Here is a 17,592-nt window from a genome sequence, read left to right as displayed (position 1 = left end):
ACTCCAAATTTTGCAGCTTCATTCAGTTGACAGATAGCAGTAGTGTGGCGCGCTTTGATAACATCTTGAGAAATCCAACTAGACCAATCGTCAAACTAAATTATAGTGAATTTTTGTGGGAGCAAGCAAAATAATTAATTAGCAAACAATGCAGTCAGTGTCCATCTTATTCAACACTAGAGTCTGACCAAGCAGCAAAACTTCAGTAAAGCATGTATGTATGTAGATTCAAACTAGAAGAACCTTGACATTAACTTTGAACTGCTGCTGCTCATCCATGAATGGGCTCCATGGTCCATGACATGTATACATGCTTCTGGATCATGTGACTGCCTATACTTTACAATGCAGAACTGTTTGCATCCATGATTCCATGTACCTCTTTGTTTCGACAAACCTGTCAAGGATTAGATTTATGACAGAAACAGGTCAGTCATGCCGTGTTTCAAGTCATTACAGTCTACACCATTTAAAACTTCTGAGTTACTGAACAAATTTTGAGTAAATGTCAGTTGGATGTCGAATTACCCCATCAAGAGAAGCTGGACAAAGAAGAGTGATGTGGTGTTGGCGAAGTCAAATTTTGTGGCACCTACTTCAAACCATACTGGTAGGTTGTCGAGTCCTGATACACGGATCAACTACACGGAAACACACCAATTAGACCATGTGATATGATAGAAGCACAGCGGAGCATTAAAGACATCGATTTCATGTTTGATTTCTATAAGCAAGGATGCTTCAATATGGAAAGAATGCTATCAATCTTGGAAAATGAAATCCTAAGATGCTCTTATGGAGCTGATATGTTGTATATGATTTTGCTGGCGTTGAGATAGTATAGTTCCTGTCTTATATCTTGGTTTCTCTTCTTTTTTTAACAAGAGGGGATCATGAAAGTGCTAGTGATCGACTAGAGGGGGGGGGGTCAATAGGCGATTTTTATGAAAGTCTTCAAAACATGGAAGTTTCGAAGACAAACGATAGAAATAAACCTATTATCATGCAGCGGAAGGTAGACTACACTAAGCAAGCCATAGTCAAGTATTCAATGAATTGAAAGCACAACGACTAATAGCAGCTAGGTAGTATAGATCAGGTAGGAAGATAGTGTGAAGCCAATCAGAACAAGCGGTCACTCAGTGAAGACAAAAGATAATGCAATCATACAATGACTTCACTAGAGCCAACAGTAAGTAAAGGAATGGGAAGGATGAAACTAGTGACTCGTTGAAGACAATGATTTGTTGGACCAGTTCCAGTTGCTGTGACAACTGTACGCCTGGTTAGGGAGGCTGAGATTCAACTTAGAAGACTGTGTCTTCACCTTATTCCCCTTGAGCTAAGGACACCCAGTCCTCGCCCAATCACTCTAGTAAGTCTTCAAGGTAGACTTTCAAACCTTCACAGACTTTGTTCACCAGCGATCCACAATGACTCTTGGATGCTCAGAACGCGACGCCTAACCGGCTGGAGGATTCACAGTCCTCAAGTGTAATAAGTCTTCAGATCACACAGACAGGAAGACTTAAGTGATGCCTAACACTCTTTGGCACTGGGTGTTTTGGGCTTTATCCTTGCAAGGAATTCTCTCTCAAAGGCTTCGAGGTGGGTTGCTCTCAAACGACAAAAGCCATACAGTAACTCTGAGCAGCCAATCGTCTATGGTTGTAGGGGGTGAGCAACCCGACCTGATTTGTCTGAAATGACCCTGGGTCACTAAGGAACTGACACGCGTTCCAACGGTCAGATTTCAAACACACATGACAACTTTACTTGGGCTACAAGCAAAGCTAACTTATCCAGCTCTGGATAAGATTTGCTCTCATTGTCTTCGCTCGAAGACATAGGATTTTTGGTTAAGCATCACTTCAGTCATTCTGACTGGTTCACTTGGACCCCACTTAACAGTATGGTGGTTCCTATGACTCAACAAAGAAGAAAAAGAACGACGAAACAACAAAGTCTTCGCGCTCCATAGTCTTCACTCGATGTCTTCTCTTGTCATAGTCTTCAATGTGACTGTCTTCACATACCACCTTTGACTTCAATGTCTTCATACATTTTTAGGGGTCATCTCTGGTAGGAAAACCGAATCAATGAGGGACTTCTACCTGTGTTATCCCGCAATTCTCACAAACACATTAGTCCCTCAACCAGGTTTGTCGTCAATACTCCAAAACCAACTAGGGGTGGCACTAGATGCACTTACAGTCTCCCCCTTTTTGGTGATTGATGACAAACTGGTTGAAGTTTTCAACGGGGAATAAAATATGTGAAATTGTAAAGGATAGGGTATTGTCTTCATAAGTTGCAAAGGCCCCCCTGAAGATGTGCATACAAGTAATTTTATCTTGGAATGCAAATGCACATGGCAGGTTGTACTTGTGGAGATCCTCTTCAACCTATGATGACAATTCATCATGCATGATATGATGTAATGAATATAATGACATGCATAATGAAAAATGGACGTCTGTAAAATGATCTAAGTGCGGAATTTATCATCACACATGCGGAATTTATCATCGCATCACAGAATAGCAAATAAGTAGCAGACGACCATCGAGTTTAAGTGTTACAACTCAAAGAACCAAATGTATCGAAAACGAGAGTTGTATGCACATGGCAAAAGTGGCAAAAAGTAAAGCAACCACCCATATGGACCCGCTTGAAGATTATCAACTCATATGCTTCTCCCCTTTTGTCAGTAAGGACCAAAAAGGTTTGAAGACATAGAGCGCCTACTCGTTCCCATGAGGTGCAGGTGAGGCAGCAGGGTCGTCGTTGAGGTCCGGTGGTGCAGAAGAACTTGGTGCAGTGTCGACACGCGCTGAAGTTGGAGGAGGTGAAGTTGCATCATCTTGGTCATCGATGACTCTGGCATTCACTGTTGCAGCTGAGGACGAGTAGTCAGAGTCTTCAAGTGAGGGAGTCCGACGCAAGTGAGCATTTCTGGGAGGAGTTGAGTCGAACTTGAACCGTTCGGTGAAGCCATCGTCTTGCAGATCAGCTTCAGCACTAATTAAGGTCAAACTCTTCCACGACCTCCGACAGGTTTCATGAGTGACAAAGGCATTCTTGGTGGCAAGATTGCGAATGCGGTTGACATCCACCAAGAGGGTTTGCATCTGACGCTTAAGCCAGTCGTGATGTGTGTCATGTTTCTGATGCAGTGCGATGAGAAGCTCTCGGTCATTTAGGACACGAGATCGCCTTCGAGGCCTTTGCACAATGGTGCTACCAGTGGCGTCAGTTTGAGCGCGAGGGGCACGTGTGTTACCAGCAAGAGGATAAACACGAGAAACTGCTGGAACTCCTTCAATAGGCTGGCTGAAGCTTTGGTGATCAACATTGTGAAGATAAATGGGATCCTTAGCCAGCTCTAGGTAAATAGCTTCAATTGACAGATCAACCTCTGGCAAGAATATGAGATGATTGCGCGCAGACGGCTGATAGTTGAAGGCGGAGTGATGCTTGATAAGACGCATGACCCATGGAGCGTAGAATTTCAACCCAAAAATGTCAGAGCCAGATGCAGCCAACTGCCTGATGAAGAAGTCTTGAGCATTGAAGCTGATGCCATTGAAGATATAGAAAACCAAAGTCTTCATTGCTCCTTCAAGCTTTGCTGCAGATGAATGTCCTTTGACAGGCCATAGAGTCTTCCTAATGATATGGTAAATCGTGCGAGGCAGGTACTCTAGGTCTTCAACAAAGAACTCAGATGGGTATTCAGCATCGTGAGGCAAAGGCTTCATCATGCTCAGCATTTGACTCATGTTGGGTTCTGGCTTCTGAAAGATGCTTTCCAATGCATTTTGGTGTTGTTGACAACCTGGTTCATAATATTCACCAGGAGTGGGCAGGCCTGTGAGCTCAATGATATCAAGAGCTTTAGCTTCATGATGGACATTGCCTGTCATCCACTCAAGGACCCAAGTCTTTGGATTCCTGTTGTAGCCTCGAATGTGAAGAGTTGCATAGAACTGTAGCAGAAGCTCTTCATTCCAGTGTTCCTTATTTGTGACAAACTATAACAGTCCAGCATCTCTGAAGCAATCCAACGCTTCTTTAAGGCAGGGCAGGCCAGCTATAGCTTCAGAGTCAAGGCACATATGTGGAAATATGCGCTCTTGATTGTATAGGACACAGGAATAGTAGCTGCGCTGCTGATAGCTCTAGAACCAATCTGATGAAATGCGAGGTCTGGTATAAGGGTTCTTGGAGCTGTTGAATAAGGTGTTATGTGCCACGAAGCCATTCACATTGAAGACCCCAGGTGAAGTGGTAGTTCCTGGGAATCGTGGAAGTCTTGGCTTGGGCTTTTGGACTTGAGGTATGTGCTTGACATGATACTCAAATTGTGGGCCTGCAGCAGGTGGAGGAACCAGAACGGGCCAGCGGACCATAACAGGCTGACCCCGATCAAATTGTATGAGGTCTTGGAGGGGGAACAGGAGCATTGGCATTGTCTTCATAGGCTTCAGGGGCCACATTGGTTTCAGGTGCTTGGACCTCAGGTGCTTCAGCATTGACTTCGGGTGCTGCGGTGGCTTCAGATGCTTGGACTTCTAGCACCATAGTAGCTTCAGGCACCGTATTAGCTTCAGCCATGACGACGTCATTGGCTTCAGCGGTGATGTTGGTGGCCGCCTTAGGGTTGTTAACCTCCACTTCAGGAGCTGGAGGGTCAGACACGTTCTCCTCGAGAACAACATCTTGGTGGGACGGGGGTGTAGCAACTCTTTCAACTCTTGGTGCTTCTTCTTCATCGGCTGATGCAGCCAGAATATCTTCAGCCATTTTGGCTTCGGATTCATACACGTGCATAGTGGGAGTGACTTGGGGCCTTGGTCCTTTGCGAAGCCTACGTAATGCTGGTGATGCTTGTGGAGATGGAGTGCGCTGGGCCTCAAAGTCATCGTCTTCTTGCACTGGTGGGGTAGCTTGCGGTTGGGGAGAGCTTGGAGTGTCTTGTCGTTGTGGGTGATCAGCCCACGATGCATCTTGAGCAGTTGGCGTCATAGGATGACCAATGCTGATGAGTTCGCTATGCGTGAGCACAGGCGATGATACCAATTGGTGCTCGATCTGAGGAAGGACTTCATCATATTCAACATTGTCATGAGGAGCAATGTCTTCAGTTGTGGTGGGGTCAACGGCTGGATTGTCTTCAGCTTCCGGAGCCTCTAGAGAAGCAGGCTCATGAATTACCAATTGGCATTCTTGATTTTCAGACGCAGGATGAGACACTAAGATTGGCTCGACCTCAAGGGGCTCTGTGGGAGCAGCCCGATCTCTCTTCTTGGTTTTGCGTTTCTTAGTTGGAGGAGCATCATAAGTGGTGCCCTTGGTTTTGCGCTTTCTGGCTTCAGCTTCAGCAGCCCTTGTTTTCTTTAGTTCTGAAGCCACTGTGGGGACCTTAGGCTTTGAACCTGTCATATTGGCTGGGAAGACAATTGGATGTACTTCCTGCCTTGGTGCTTCGGGTTCTGCCACAACTGGCTTCTTCTTCTTCTTGGCTGCCATTCTGGGGTCGATTCCTGGTCGCCCCAAGGCCTTGCGCTTTTCAGCCTCATTGTATCCTTGGACACATTTAGCAGCAAGATCCTTCATGTGCTCACGAGAACCTTTGGCTTCTTTGCATTTGGTTCGAAATGCTTCCTTAAGCTCATGCATCATGGTCTGGAAGTTCTGAATGTCTTCAACATTGAGCTTGGCCATGTGCTTCTTGAACTGAGCCTTTTCATAATCTGTCTTATGCTTCAGTTCAACAATCTTCTGAGCTAGAGCCAGCTCAACAGCAATGGCTCTATGGAAGGCGACGCTGAGGCCAATGGGAAGCTGAAGATCATCAAAGCTGACATTTGGACTGTCAAACCACTCATCAACGAATTTGTTGATGATTTCAACATCAAAGAGAGGAAGGTCATTGAAGATTTCTGCCTCTTGCTTGCTCTTGATCAACTGCTCAAGAGCATCATTGCCAAGATCGTCGTCGCTGGACAGATCAATGGCGTCATTGCGCAAAATAGCAGCAGCGGTCAGTGCTTGGCTAGTGGGTTGCAAGGGCATCTTCACTTTGGAGGGCTTGGAGATGCGTGACAAATCTTCAGACTGCACACTGAGTTCAGGAGGTGCAGTGGCCAGAGGCTTCGCCCGTGAGACCTTTGGTGCAGGGGCAGGCTTTGAAGCTTTAGGCTTTTTCATCTTCTTTGGCTTCGGTGATTCAGGCGCTTCATCAGATTCAGCATTGTCTGCGGGTTGATCCACGACTGCCCCTTGAACCATAATATGAGTGATGAGACCTTCCAGGTTGTAGAAGGGCCCAACATGATTGGGTTCAGCTTCATGTGAGCCATCGACACGAGGAGCAGAGGGACCTGGGTTGAAGTCTAAGCATCACGACTTCTTGTTTTCTTTGGCCGAGTTCCTCGCAAACTGAAGGTTGCGCTTGAACAGATTGTCGTCACGACACCATAGCAGTGACGATGGGTCCGCATCTGCAGGTTGTGGTCCACGGACCATAAAAGGATAGAAGCCTTGTTCAATGGCTTCAGCTCTGGAACTGGGTTGAAGATTTTTGTATAGGATGTCTCCCCACGGTCGCTTGATGGCATTCTTCTCAGCATACTCCTGGGTCACGAACCTGTACTTGAACCACTGTTCTTCCCAATATCTTCAAATCCATTGGATTTGAGTTTTTCGCTGATTGTAGTCCTCCTCCGGATCTGTCTTGTACAGCTCATAGAGGTCAGGAGGCAAATCTCTTGAGGTGTTGCCACGACGCTGTCTGCCACCCTTCCTTGCAGATTTTTCTGGTGCCATGAAGTTTAAACTGAAAGGCTTCAACACTGTCAAAGTCTTCCGTCTACTGGTCAGACAGTAACTGGCTTCAGGAGAATTTATATGATGCTGTAAGAATTCTGCAAATGAATGCAGACTATGAGAACCATGGGATTCTCCCACGGACATGTACCTGTGACAGCATTAAGGTGCGAGGGAAGGGGAAGAGGTCATATGCATTCTCAGAAGATTTTGAAGATAAATCAGTTTAGAAGACATTGACCTCATAGTGCGAAGACATTCACTCATAGATAGGGAGTTGGTTCCAGATTTGTACGAATCCACGAATAAGTACAAGCGAGGAATCTAACTACTTTGTGAAGCATAAGTGAACATACTAGGCATATTATGAGATGCAGTATGAAATAGATTCAACTTGTGTGAATAGAAACTGCTTGTGGTAGAATATGATGAATCTATAGGATCAAAGGAGCCGTAAAAAGGAGGTTTTATTTACCACATGAAGAACTGCTAGACGGAGTGGGAGAGGAGGCCGATCAGTTTGATCTTCCGTGCCCTAACTTGGCGACGGAGAACACCTACGGCGACGGCGGAGAAGACGATGTCCGCGGCTGGCGTGAAGACAGCATCGGTGAGGTCGCGGCAGCGAAGCACTTCGTCGCTGGCGTCGTTGAGGGCTAGCGGTGGCGCTAGGGTTTGTGCGAGAGTGGAAGAGGGGATAATGACTGTGGTGAGGCGTGTATTTATAGGGATAAGGACGACACAGTGTTATTACACAAGTGCCCCTGGCGATTCACATCTGAAGTACACGTGGCTATCATGCAACACATCGGAGGTTGTTCCATGTTCCCACGCACGCCTGGATTGTCGGGTGGTCGTTCCCACTTCTCCGGGTTTCAGGTGAAAGGATTTAGCATTGAAAACGGATTAATGTTTGTCTTTGTGTCTTCTGCTGACAAGGATGCAGAGAAGACATTTTGATAGTGTCAATAGAATGCATATGATTTGGGTAGATAGACTTAGGAAAGAAGCATGGAGGGGTTAGGGTCTGATCACATTCACTTAGTTCAAGAGATTCAGCAAGAAGCCATAGCTATAAGTGAATGCTGGAGAAGACAAAAACAAATCAGTATGTTGAAGATAAACATGAAGACATTTTAACATTGAAGACAGACAAAATGCGAAGACTTTGCAAATGTAACGCCATGAGAAAAACACTTCAAAGGGAAAAATTTTGGTGGTGGCGTTACCCACCATATAGGAAATATTAGACCCAGACACGAAGCACAATTATCGTGGTGCTCCGAAGTCAAATTCCACGTTAATATATTCACACTCAGAATGTAAGTCTTCATTGATTGAAGATATACTTTACTTCATGTGTTGCACATCTAAGTCATCAACATGCTGAAGTGTTAGGATGTGTGCCTGATCACAGGACATTTGAGGATTCCAAGATATTTAGCTCACACCATAACTTGCAAAACCTCTTGTCATCCAAGGGCTTGGTGAAGATATCTGCCAATTGCTCTTCAATGTTGACGTGTATGATATCAATATATTCCTTCATAACATGATCTCTGAGAAAGTGATGATGAATTTCAATGTGCTTTGTCTTCGAGTGCTGAACTGGGTTGTTGGCAATCTTGATGGCGCTTTCGTTGTCGCAGTAGAGTGGCACTTGCTTCAGATGAATGCCATAGTATTTAAGTGTTTGCTTCATCCATAGATGCTGAGCGCAGCAAGATCCAGCAGCAATGTATTCAGATTCAGCAGTGGAGAGAGATACACAGTTCTGCTTCTTTGAAGACCAACATACAAGCGATCGTCCTAGAAAATGACATGTGCTTGATGTAGACTTGCGATCTACCTTGTCACCAGCATAATTAGCATCCTAGAATCCAAATAGATCAAACTCTGAGCCCTTTGGATACCATAATCCTAGTGTTGGGGTGTGAGCCAAATATGTAAGAATTCGCTTCACAGCTAAGTGATGCGATTCCTTTGGTGCCGCTTGGAGCCGGGCACACATGCAAACACTAAGCATGATATCTGGCCTAGATGCACATAAATAAAGCAAAGAACCAATCATAGAGCGGTATACCTTTTGATCGAACTCTTTACCATTGTCGTCGGGGCCCAGATGGTGTTTGGCTGGCATTGGCATCATGTAGCCTTTGCAGTCTTGCATTCCAAATTTCTTCAGGCAATCTTTGAGGTATTTCTCTTGAGATATGAAGATGTTGTTGCATTGCTGATGTATTTGAAGACCAAGGAAGAACTTCAGCTCACCCATCATGGACATCTGATATTGCTCTTGCATCATATATCCAAACTCTTCACTGTATTTCTGATTAGTGCAGCCGAAGATAATGTCATCCACATATATTTGGCACACAAACAGTTCACCATCATATGTCTTCGTGAAGAGAGTGGGATCCAGGGAACCAGGTTTGAAGCCTTTGCTCTTCAGGAAGTCTTTGAGTGTGTCATACCAAGCCCGAGGCGCTTGTTTGAGGCCATACAGTGCCTTGTTGAGCTTGTACACCATGTAAGGATGTTTTGGATCTTCAAAGCCAGGCGGTTGTGCAACATACACTTCTTCTTCAATCTTGCCATTGAGAAAAGCGCTCTTCACATCCATTTGATACAGAAGAATGTTATGATGATTTGAATAGGCCAGCAGTATGCGTATAGCTTCAAGCCAAGCCACAGGAGCAAATGTTTCATCGAAGTCAATCCCTTCAACTTGAGTATATCCTTGAGCAACGAGACGAGCTTTGTTTCTGACAACTTGACCATGCTCATCTTGCTTGTTGCGATATATCCATTTAGTGCCTATTATATTGTGCTTACGAGGATCAGGACGCTTAACCAGTTCCCATACATTATTCAGCTCAAACTGTTGAAGCTCTTCTTGCATAGCTTGAATCCATTCAGGTTCCATGAAGGCTTCATCAACTTTCTTGGGTTCAGATATTGAGACGAATATGAAGTGCCCACAGAAGTTTGCTAGCTGCGTTGCCCTTGAACGAGTGAGTGGACCTTGTGCATTGATGCTATCAATTATCCTCCCAATCTGTACTTCATTTGCAACACGGGGATGAACAGGACAAAGATTTTGCTCTTGCTGATCATTGTCATCATTAGAAGGATTGTCTTCAGGCTGAGCATTGTCTTCAGGTTGATCAGGTGCAGAGATGATAAGTTCCTCTTCAGGCTGAGCTTCAGATGGTATGATTTCTCCAGTTCCCATAAGTTTGATTGATTCACTGGATGGAACTTCATCTAGCACATTTGGCAGGTGCTCTCTTTGCGAGCCGTTAGTCTCATCGAACCGCACATCCACAGTTTCAACCACTTTATAGTGAAAGAGGTTGAAGACCCTGTAGGAGTGCGAATCCTTTCCATATCCAAGCATAAAACCTTCATGAGCTTTCGGTGCAAATTTTGAAGTGTGATGTGGATCCTTGATCCAGCACCTGGCACCAAATACTCTGAAGTAACTGACATTTGGCTTCTTGCCAGTAAGGAGTTCATAGGATATCTTGTTCAGAAGCTTGTGAAGATAAACACGGTTGATGATATGGCATGCAGTATCAATGGCTTCAGGCCAGAACTTTCTTGGAGTCTTGTATTCATCAAGCATCGTCCGGGCCATCTCAATAAGTGTTCTGTTCTTGCGTTCCACGATGCCATTCTGCTGCGGCGTGTACGGAGCTGAGAATTCATGTGTGATGCCCAAAGTATCAAGATAAGTATCTAGGCCAGTGTTCTTGAATTCAGTGCCATTGTCAATTCTAATGTGCTTGATCTTGACGCCATAGTTCTTCATGGCTCGATTGGCGAAGCGTCTGAAGACATCCTGCACTTCAGTCTTGTAGAGGATTATATGTACCCAAGTATATCTTGAATAATCATCAACAATGACAAAGCCATAGAGACAAGCAGTAGTAGTAAGAGTTGAGTAATGAGTGGGACCGAAAAGGTCCATGTGGAGCAGTTCGAAGGGTTGAGTCGTTGTCATGATTGTTTTTGAGGGATGCTTGGCCCTCGTCATCTTTCCTGCTTCACAGGCACCGCATAAGTGATCCTTCTTGAACTTGACGCCCTCGATGCCTATGAAATGCTTCTTCCTTGCAAGAGTGTGCAAGTTCCTCATGCCAGCATGCCCTAGCCTCCGATGCCAGAGCCAGCATTCAGAAGCTTTTGCTAGAAGACATACGGCTAGTTGTGGTCCTGCTGAGAAATCTACCACGTATAAATCATCTTTCTGATACCCTTCAAAGACGAGAGTCTTGTTATATTCCATTAGAACAAGGCAACGATATTTTCCAAATATCACAATCATGTTTAAATCGCAAAGCATTGAGACAGACATTAAGTTGAAACCAAGGGATTCAACAAGCATTACTTTATCCATGTGTTGATCCCTTGAGATTGCAACTCTACCTAGACCCAATACCTTGCTCTTACCAATGTGAGCAAATGTGATGTGACTTTTGTTAGATGGACGTAAAGTTGAGTCCATGAGAAGACTTTGCTTGCCAGTCATGTGATTAGTACACCCACTATCAATAATCCATTCTAAAGCAGCTGGTGTCGTACCCTACAGTGCAGTTAGGGGGATAGGCTTCACGAAGAGAATTGTGAAGCATAAACATTTGACGAGCAAGTGGATTATGAAAGCTTAGATCGAGGTTAGGACTGATAGGTCAAGTAGCAAGCGACTCAGGAACAAAATACATAATAAGACCATTTGGGCATTTGATCTTGCGCCCTACAAGATGTTTAAGGTCCCCGGCAATAGCTTTAGACGAATTTGATTCTCGGCGGGAGACCTTTCCCTGCAAAAGAGAGTTAAGCTTTCTTAGCCACCCACATTTTCAAGGGTGGCTTCGAAGCAATGAGTCTAAGTGCAGCATCTGAGAACTTTGGCTTTGGAGCCCTAGCAAAAAGTCTTGCAGGTGGACAATAGTACTCATAAGAATAAGCAGAGTAGTTCTTGGTCTTATGAACATGGCGGTTTGATGAAACACGCTCATATTCATAGGCCTGAGTATGGCTTCCCTGTAAAACATTTGCATTAATGCGACTCAGGTGAGTCCTTTGTCTGTATGAAGCCTTTGGACCATATGAAGCCTGTGGTCTGGGGTTTGTCTTCTTCACTTGTGGTGTCATGACGACATTCACAGGAAGATTCTCCAACAACCTTTTCGGCACCCAGACTTTCTTCATAGGTGGCCCATTCCTGCAGTTAGTACCAATATACCTGGCAAACAATTCACCATTCTGATTCTTAAACAGTTTATAGTTTGCATCAAAGGATTCATCAATAACAATGGGATTAGCACAATTGAAGCCTGACATGGTGGATGGATCCACTGAGGGTTCCTTTGCAACTACCCATGTGGTTTTGGGGTACTGCTCAGGTTTCCAGTAAGAGCCATCAGCATTCATTTTCCTTTCGAACCCAAGACCCACTTTCCTAGGGTTTCGGTTCAGGATCTGCCTTTTGAGAACATCACATAGTGTATGATGCCCTTTGAGACTTTTGTACATCCCTGTTTCAAGCAATGTCTTCAACCTTGCATTTTCATCAGCAATGGCAGTGGTATCCTCAGCAGAGGGGTTAGTTACCACATCAACCGTTGAAGATATTGCAATAGTAGCAGCAGTAGAACACCCAGCAATAGAAGTAGCGTTGTCACACTCAATGCATTTAAGACATGATGGTTCAAATCCTTCCTGAGCGGAACTGATCTGTTTGGCGCGAAGTGACTCGTTTTCATTTTGAAGATCTTCATGAGCCACTCTCAATTTCTCAAGATCTTGCTTCCTTTGAAGATAATCATAGGAAAGCTTTTCATGAGTTGTTGAGAGCGTTCCATGACGACTTTCAAGTTCTGCATACTTAACATGAAGATTTTTTATGTCTTCAGTTAAGGACTGAGATCGAGTCATTTCAGCGTCTAAAAGGTCATCGCTTTTGTCTAATAGTTTTTGAATGTGTTCCATAGCTTTATGTTGTTCAGTTGCAATTTTATCAAGTGTTTTGTAGCTGGGTTTGGAACCACAATCAGATTCATCTTCACTGGATGTTTGATAGTGAGTAGTGCGTGTGTTTACCTTGGCACCGCGTGCCATGAAGCAGTAGGTGGGAGCGGAGTAGTCCTTGTCATTTGCATCGATGTCGGTGATGAAGTCATTGTCTTCAGTGTTGAAGATGGACTTGGCAACATATGCTGTAGCCAGACTTGCAACGCCAGAATCGGACTCCTCCTCAGACTCCACCTTCGCGTCCTCAGAAGCAGACTCTCCTTCTGAATCAATTTCCTTGCCAGATGAGCTCTTCTTGTGTGATGAAGACTTTGAGGAAGACTTGGAAGAAGACTTTGAGTATTTCTTCTTCTTCTTGTCGTCAGAATCATACTACTTGCTCTTCTTCTTCTTCTTCTTGTTCTCATTGTCCCACTGCGGACACTCAGAGATGTAGTGGCCAGGTTTCTTGCACTTGTGACATGTTATCTTCTTGTAGTCATGAGCAGAGGCTTCATCATTCCTTGAGCTTGATCGTGAAGACTTTCTGAAGCCTTTCTTCTTGGTGAATTTTTGGAACTTCTTCACAAGCATAGCAAGCTCCTTTCCAATGTCTTCAGGATCATCAGAACTGCTATCAGATTCTTCTTCAGATGAGGAGACAGCTTTTGCCTTCAAGGCACGAGTTCGCCCATAGTTGGGACCGTAGATGTCTCTTTTCTCAGAAAGCTGAAACTCATGTGTGTTGAGCCTCTCAAGTATGTCAGACGGATTGAGTGTCTTGAAGTTAGGACGTTCTTGAATCATCAGGGCTAGGGTGTCAAACGAGCTGTCAAGTGATCTCAGGAGTGTCTTGACGACTTCATGCTTGGTGATCTCAGTAGCGCCGAGGGTTTGAAGCTCATTTGTGATGTCAGTGAGTCGATCAAACATGAGCTGGACATTCTCATTGTCGTTTCTCTTGAAGCGGTTGAAGAGGTTGCGAAGGACACTGGTTCTCTGATCTCTCTAGGTTGAGACGCCTTCATTGACCTTGGAGAGCCAGTCCCAGACTAGCTTAGATGTTTCCAAAGCACTCACACGGCCATATTGTCCTTTGGTCAGATGACCACATATGATGTTCTTGGTAGTGGAGTCCAGTTGAACGAACTTCTTGACATCAGCAGCAGTGACACCTTCACCATCCTTGGGAACGCCATTCTTGACGACATACCATAGGTCGACATCAATGGCTTCAAGATGCATACGCATCTTATTCTTCCAGTCGGGATATTCAGTTCCATCGAAGACTGAGCACGCAGCGGAGACTTTGATTATGCTTGCAGTCGACATAGCTAAAACTCCAGGTGGTTAAACCGAATCACACAGAACAAGGGAGTACCTTGCTCTGATACCAATTGAAAGTGCTAGTGATCGACTAGAGGGGGGGTGAATAGGCGATTTTTATGAAAGTCTTCAAAACATGGAAGTTTCAAAGACAAACGATAGAAATAAACCTATTATTATGCAGCGGAAGGTAGACTACACTAAGCAAGCCATAGTCAAGTATTCAATGAATTGAAAGCACAACGACTAATAGCAGCTAGGCAGCATAGATCAGGTAGGAAGATAGTGTGAAGCCAATCAGAACAAGCGGTCACTCAGTGAAGACAAAAGATAATGCAATCATACAATGACTTCACTAGAGACAACAGTAAGTAAAGGAATGGGAAGGATGAAACCAGTGACTCGTTGAAGACAATGATTTGTTGGACCAGTTCCAGTTGCTGTGACAACTGTACGTCTGGTTAGGGAGGCTGAGATTCAACTCAGAAGACCGTGCCTTCACCTTATTCCCCTTGAGCTAAGGACACCCAGTCCTCGCCCAATCACTCTGGTAAGTCTTCAAGGTAGACTTCCAAACCTTCACAGACTTCGTTCACCGGCGATCCATAATGTCTCTTGGATGCTCAGAACACGACGCCTAACCGGCTGGAGGATTCACAGTCCTCAAGTGTAATAAGTCATCAGATCACACAAACAGGAAGACTTAAGTGATGCCTAACACCCTTTGGCACTGGGTGTTTAGGGCTTTATCCTCGCAAGGAATTCTCTCTCAAAGGCTTCAAGGTGGGTTGCTCTCTGTGACGCCCCCGATTTAATCGTACACTAATCATGCACGCAAATGTGTAGATCAAGATCAGGGACTCACGGGAAGATATCACAACACAACTCTAAAACAGAAATAAGTCATACAAGCATCATAATACAAGCCAGGGGCCTCGAGGGCTCGAATACAAGTGCTCGATCATAGACGAGTCAGCGGAAGCAACAATATCTGAGTACAGACATAAGTTAAACAAGTTTGCCTTAAGAAGGCTAGCACAAACTGGGATACAGATCGAAAGAGGCGCAGGCCTCCTGCCTGGGATCCTCCTAAACTACTCCTGGTCGTCGTCAGCGGGCTGCACGTAGTAGTAGGCACCTCCGGTGTAGTAGGGGTCGTCGTCGACGGTGGCGTCTGGCTCCTGGACTCCAGCATCTGGTTGCGACAACCAGAAAGAAAGGAAAGGGGGAAAAAGGGGGGAGAAAGCAACCGTGAGTACTCATCCAAAGTACTCGCAAGCAAGGAACTAAACTACATATGCATGGGTATATGTGTAAGGAGGCCATATCAGTGGACTGAACTGCAGAATGCCAGAATAAGAGGGGGATAGCTAGTCCTATCGAAGACTACGCTTCTGGCAGCCTCCGTCTTGCAGCATGTAGAAGAGAGTAGATTGAAGTCCTCCAAGTAGCATCTCCAAGTAGTATCTCCAAGTAGCATCTCCCGTAGCATCGCATAACATAATCCTACCCGGGGATCCTCCCCTCGTCGCCCTGTGGAAAAGCGATCACCGGGTTGTCTGTGGAACTTGGAAGGGTGTGTTTTATTAAGTATCTGGTTCTAGTTGTCATAAGGTCAAGGTACAACTCCAAGTCGTCCTGTTACCGAAGATCACGGCTCGAATAGATTAACTTCCCTGCAGGGGTGCACCAACTTACCCAACACGCTCGATCCCATTTGGCCGGACACACTTTCCTGGGTCATGCCCGGCCTCGGAAGATCAACACGTCGCAGCCCCACCTAGGCTCAACAGAGAGGCCAGCACGCCGGTCTAAACCTAAGCGCATAGGGGTCTGGGCCCATCGCCCTTAGCACACCTGCACGTTGCGTGGGCGGCCGGAAGCAGAACTAGCCCCCTTAATAAAAGAGCAGGCTTACGTTCCAATCCGGCGCGCGCCGCTCCGTCGCTGACGTCTGAAGTGCTTCGGCTGATACCACGACGTCGGGATACCCATAACTACTCCCGCGTAGATGGTTAGTGCGTATAAGCTCGTAGCCAACTCAGATCAAATACCAAGATCTCGTTAAGCGTGTTAAGTATCTGCGAACGCCGAACAGGGCCAGGCCCACCTCTCTCCTAGGTGGTCTCAACCTGCCCTGTCGCTCCACCACAAAGTAACCGTCAGGGACCGTCGGGAACCCAGGCCCACCTCTACCGGGATGGAGCCACCTGTCCTTTCAGCCCCCAACTCCGAACAGTTCACAGGTAATGTAACAGTGTAAAGTATATAGTATATGCCCGTGATCACCTCCCGAAGTGATCACAGCCCAGTAGTATAGCATGGCAGACGGACAAGAGTGTAGGGTCACTGATGGAACACTAGCATCCTATACTAAGCATTTAGGATTGCGGGTAAGGTATCAATGACTGTAGCAGCAATGACAGGCTATGCATCAGAATAGGATTAACGGAAAGCAGTAACATGCTACACTACTCTAATGCAAGCAGTATAGAGAAGAGTAGGCGATATCTGGTGATCAAAGGGGGGGGGGGCTTGCCTGGTTGCTCTGGCAAGAGAGAGGGGTCGTCAACACCGTAGTCGAACTGGTCAGCAGCAGCGTCGGTCTCGTAGTCTACCGGAGAGAAGAGGGGGAAGAAACAATGAATACCAAGTAAACAGATGCATATCGATGCATGACATGTCAAGGAGCGATGCTAGGCGTGCCCTAACGTGGTATGAGATGGTACTGGTTAAGGGGGGAATCATCCGGGAAAGTATTCCCGGTGTTTCGTGTTTTCGGGCGGAGGAGCCGGAGGGGGAAAGTTGCGGGTTCGATAGGTTAGGGGGGTGTGGCGGACGAACGGACTGCATATTCGGAATCGTCTCGTCGTTCTGAGCAACTTTCATGTTGAAAATATTTTAATCCGAGTTACGGATTAAAAGATATGATTTTTTAAGGATTTTATTAATTTCTGGAATTTAATCAATTAATTATTTAATTCGAAAAATAGAATTATGATGTCAGCATGATGCCATGCTGACGTCAGCAGTCAACAGGGTTGACTAGGTCAACCCGGACATGTGGGTCCCGTTCGTCATACTCTGTTAACTAATTATCTTAGTTAAGTTTAATTAACAGTAGTTAATTAGGTTAATTAGTCATTAGGTTTAATTAATCAAGATTAATTAAATTAATTATTTACTTAATTAATTAACTAATTTTATTCATTATTATTTTTATTAATTATATTTATCTAAATTCCTTTTCCCTTTTCTCTTTTTTAATAAAACGTTATGGGGGCGGGCCCCTGTGGTCAGTGGCCCATGGGGCCTTGCGGGCGTTGGGTGCAGGGTGCGGTCGCCACCCGCTAATGGGCGAACCCGGGCGGCCGCCGCAGGCGCGCGCGCCAGCACCGGCGAGGCGGGCTGGGCGCC

This window comes from Triticum dicoccoides, chromosome 7A, assembly GCF_002162155.2.
Source record: "Triticum dicoccoides isolate Atlit2015 ecotype Zavitan chromosome 7A, WEW_v2.0, whole genome shotgun sequence".
NCBI lineage: Eukaryota > Viridiplantae > Streptophyta > Magnoliopsida > Poales > Poaceae > Triticum > Triticum dicoccoides.
Note: the sequence above shows the minus strand (reverse complement) of the source record.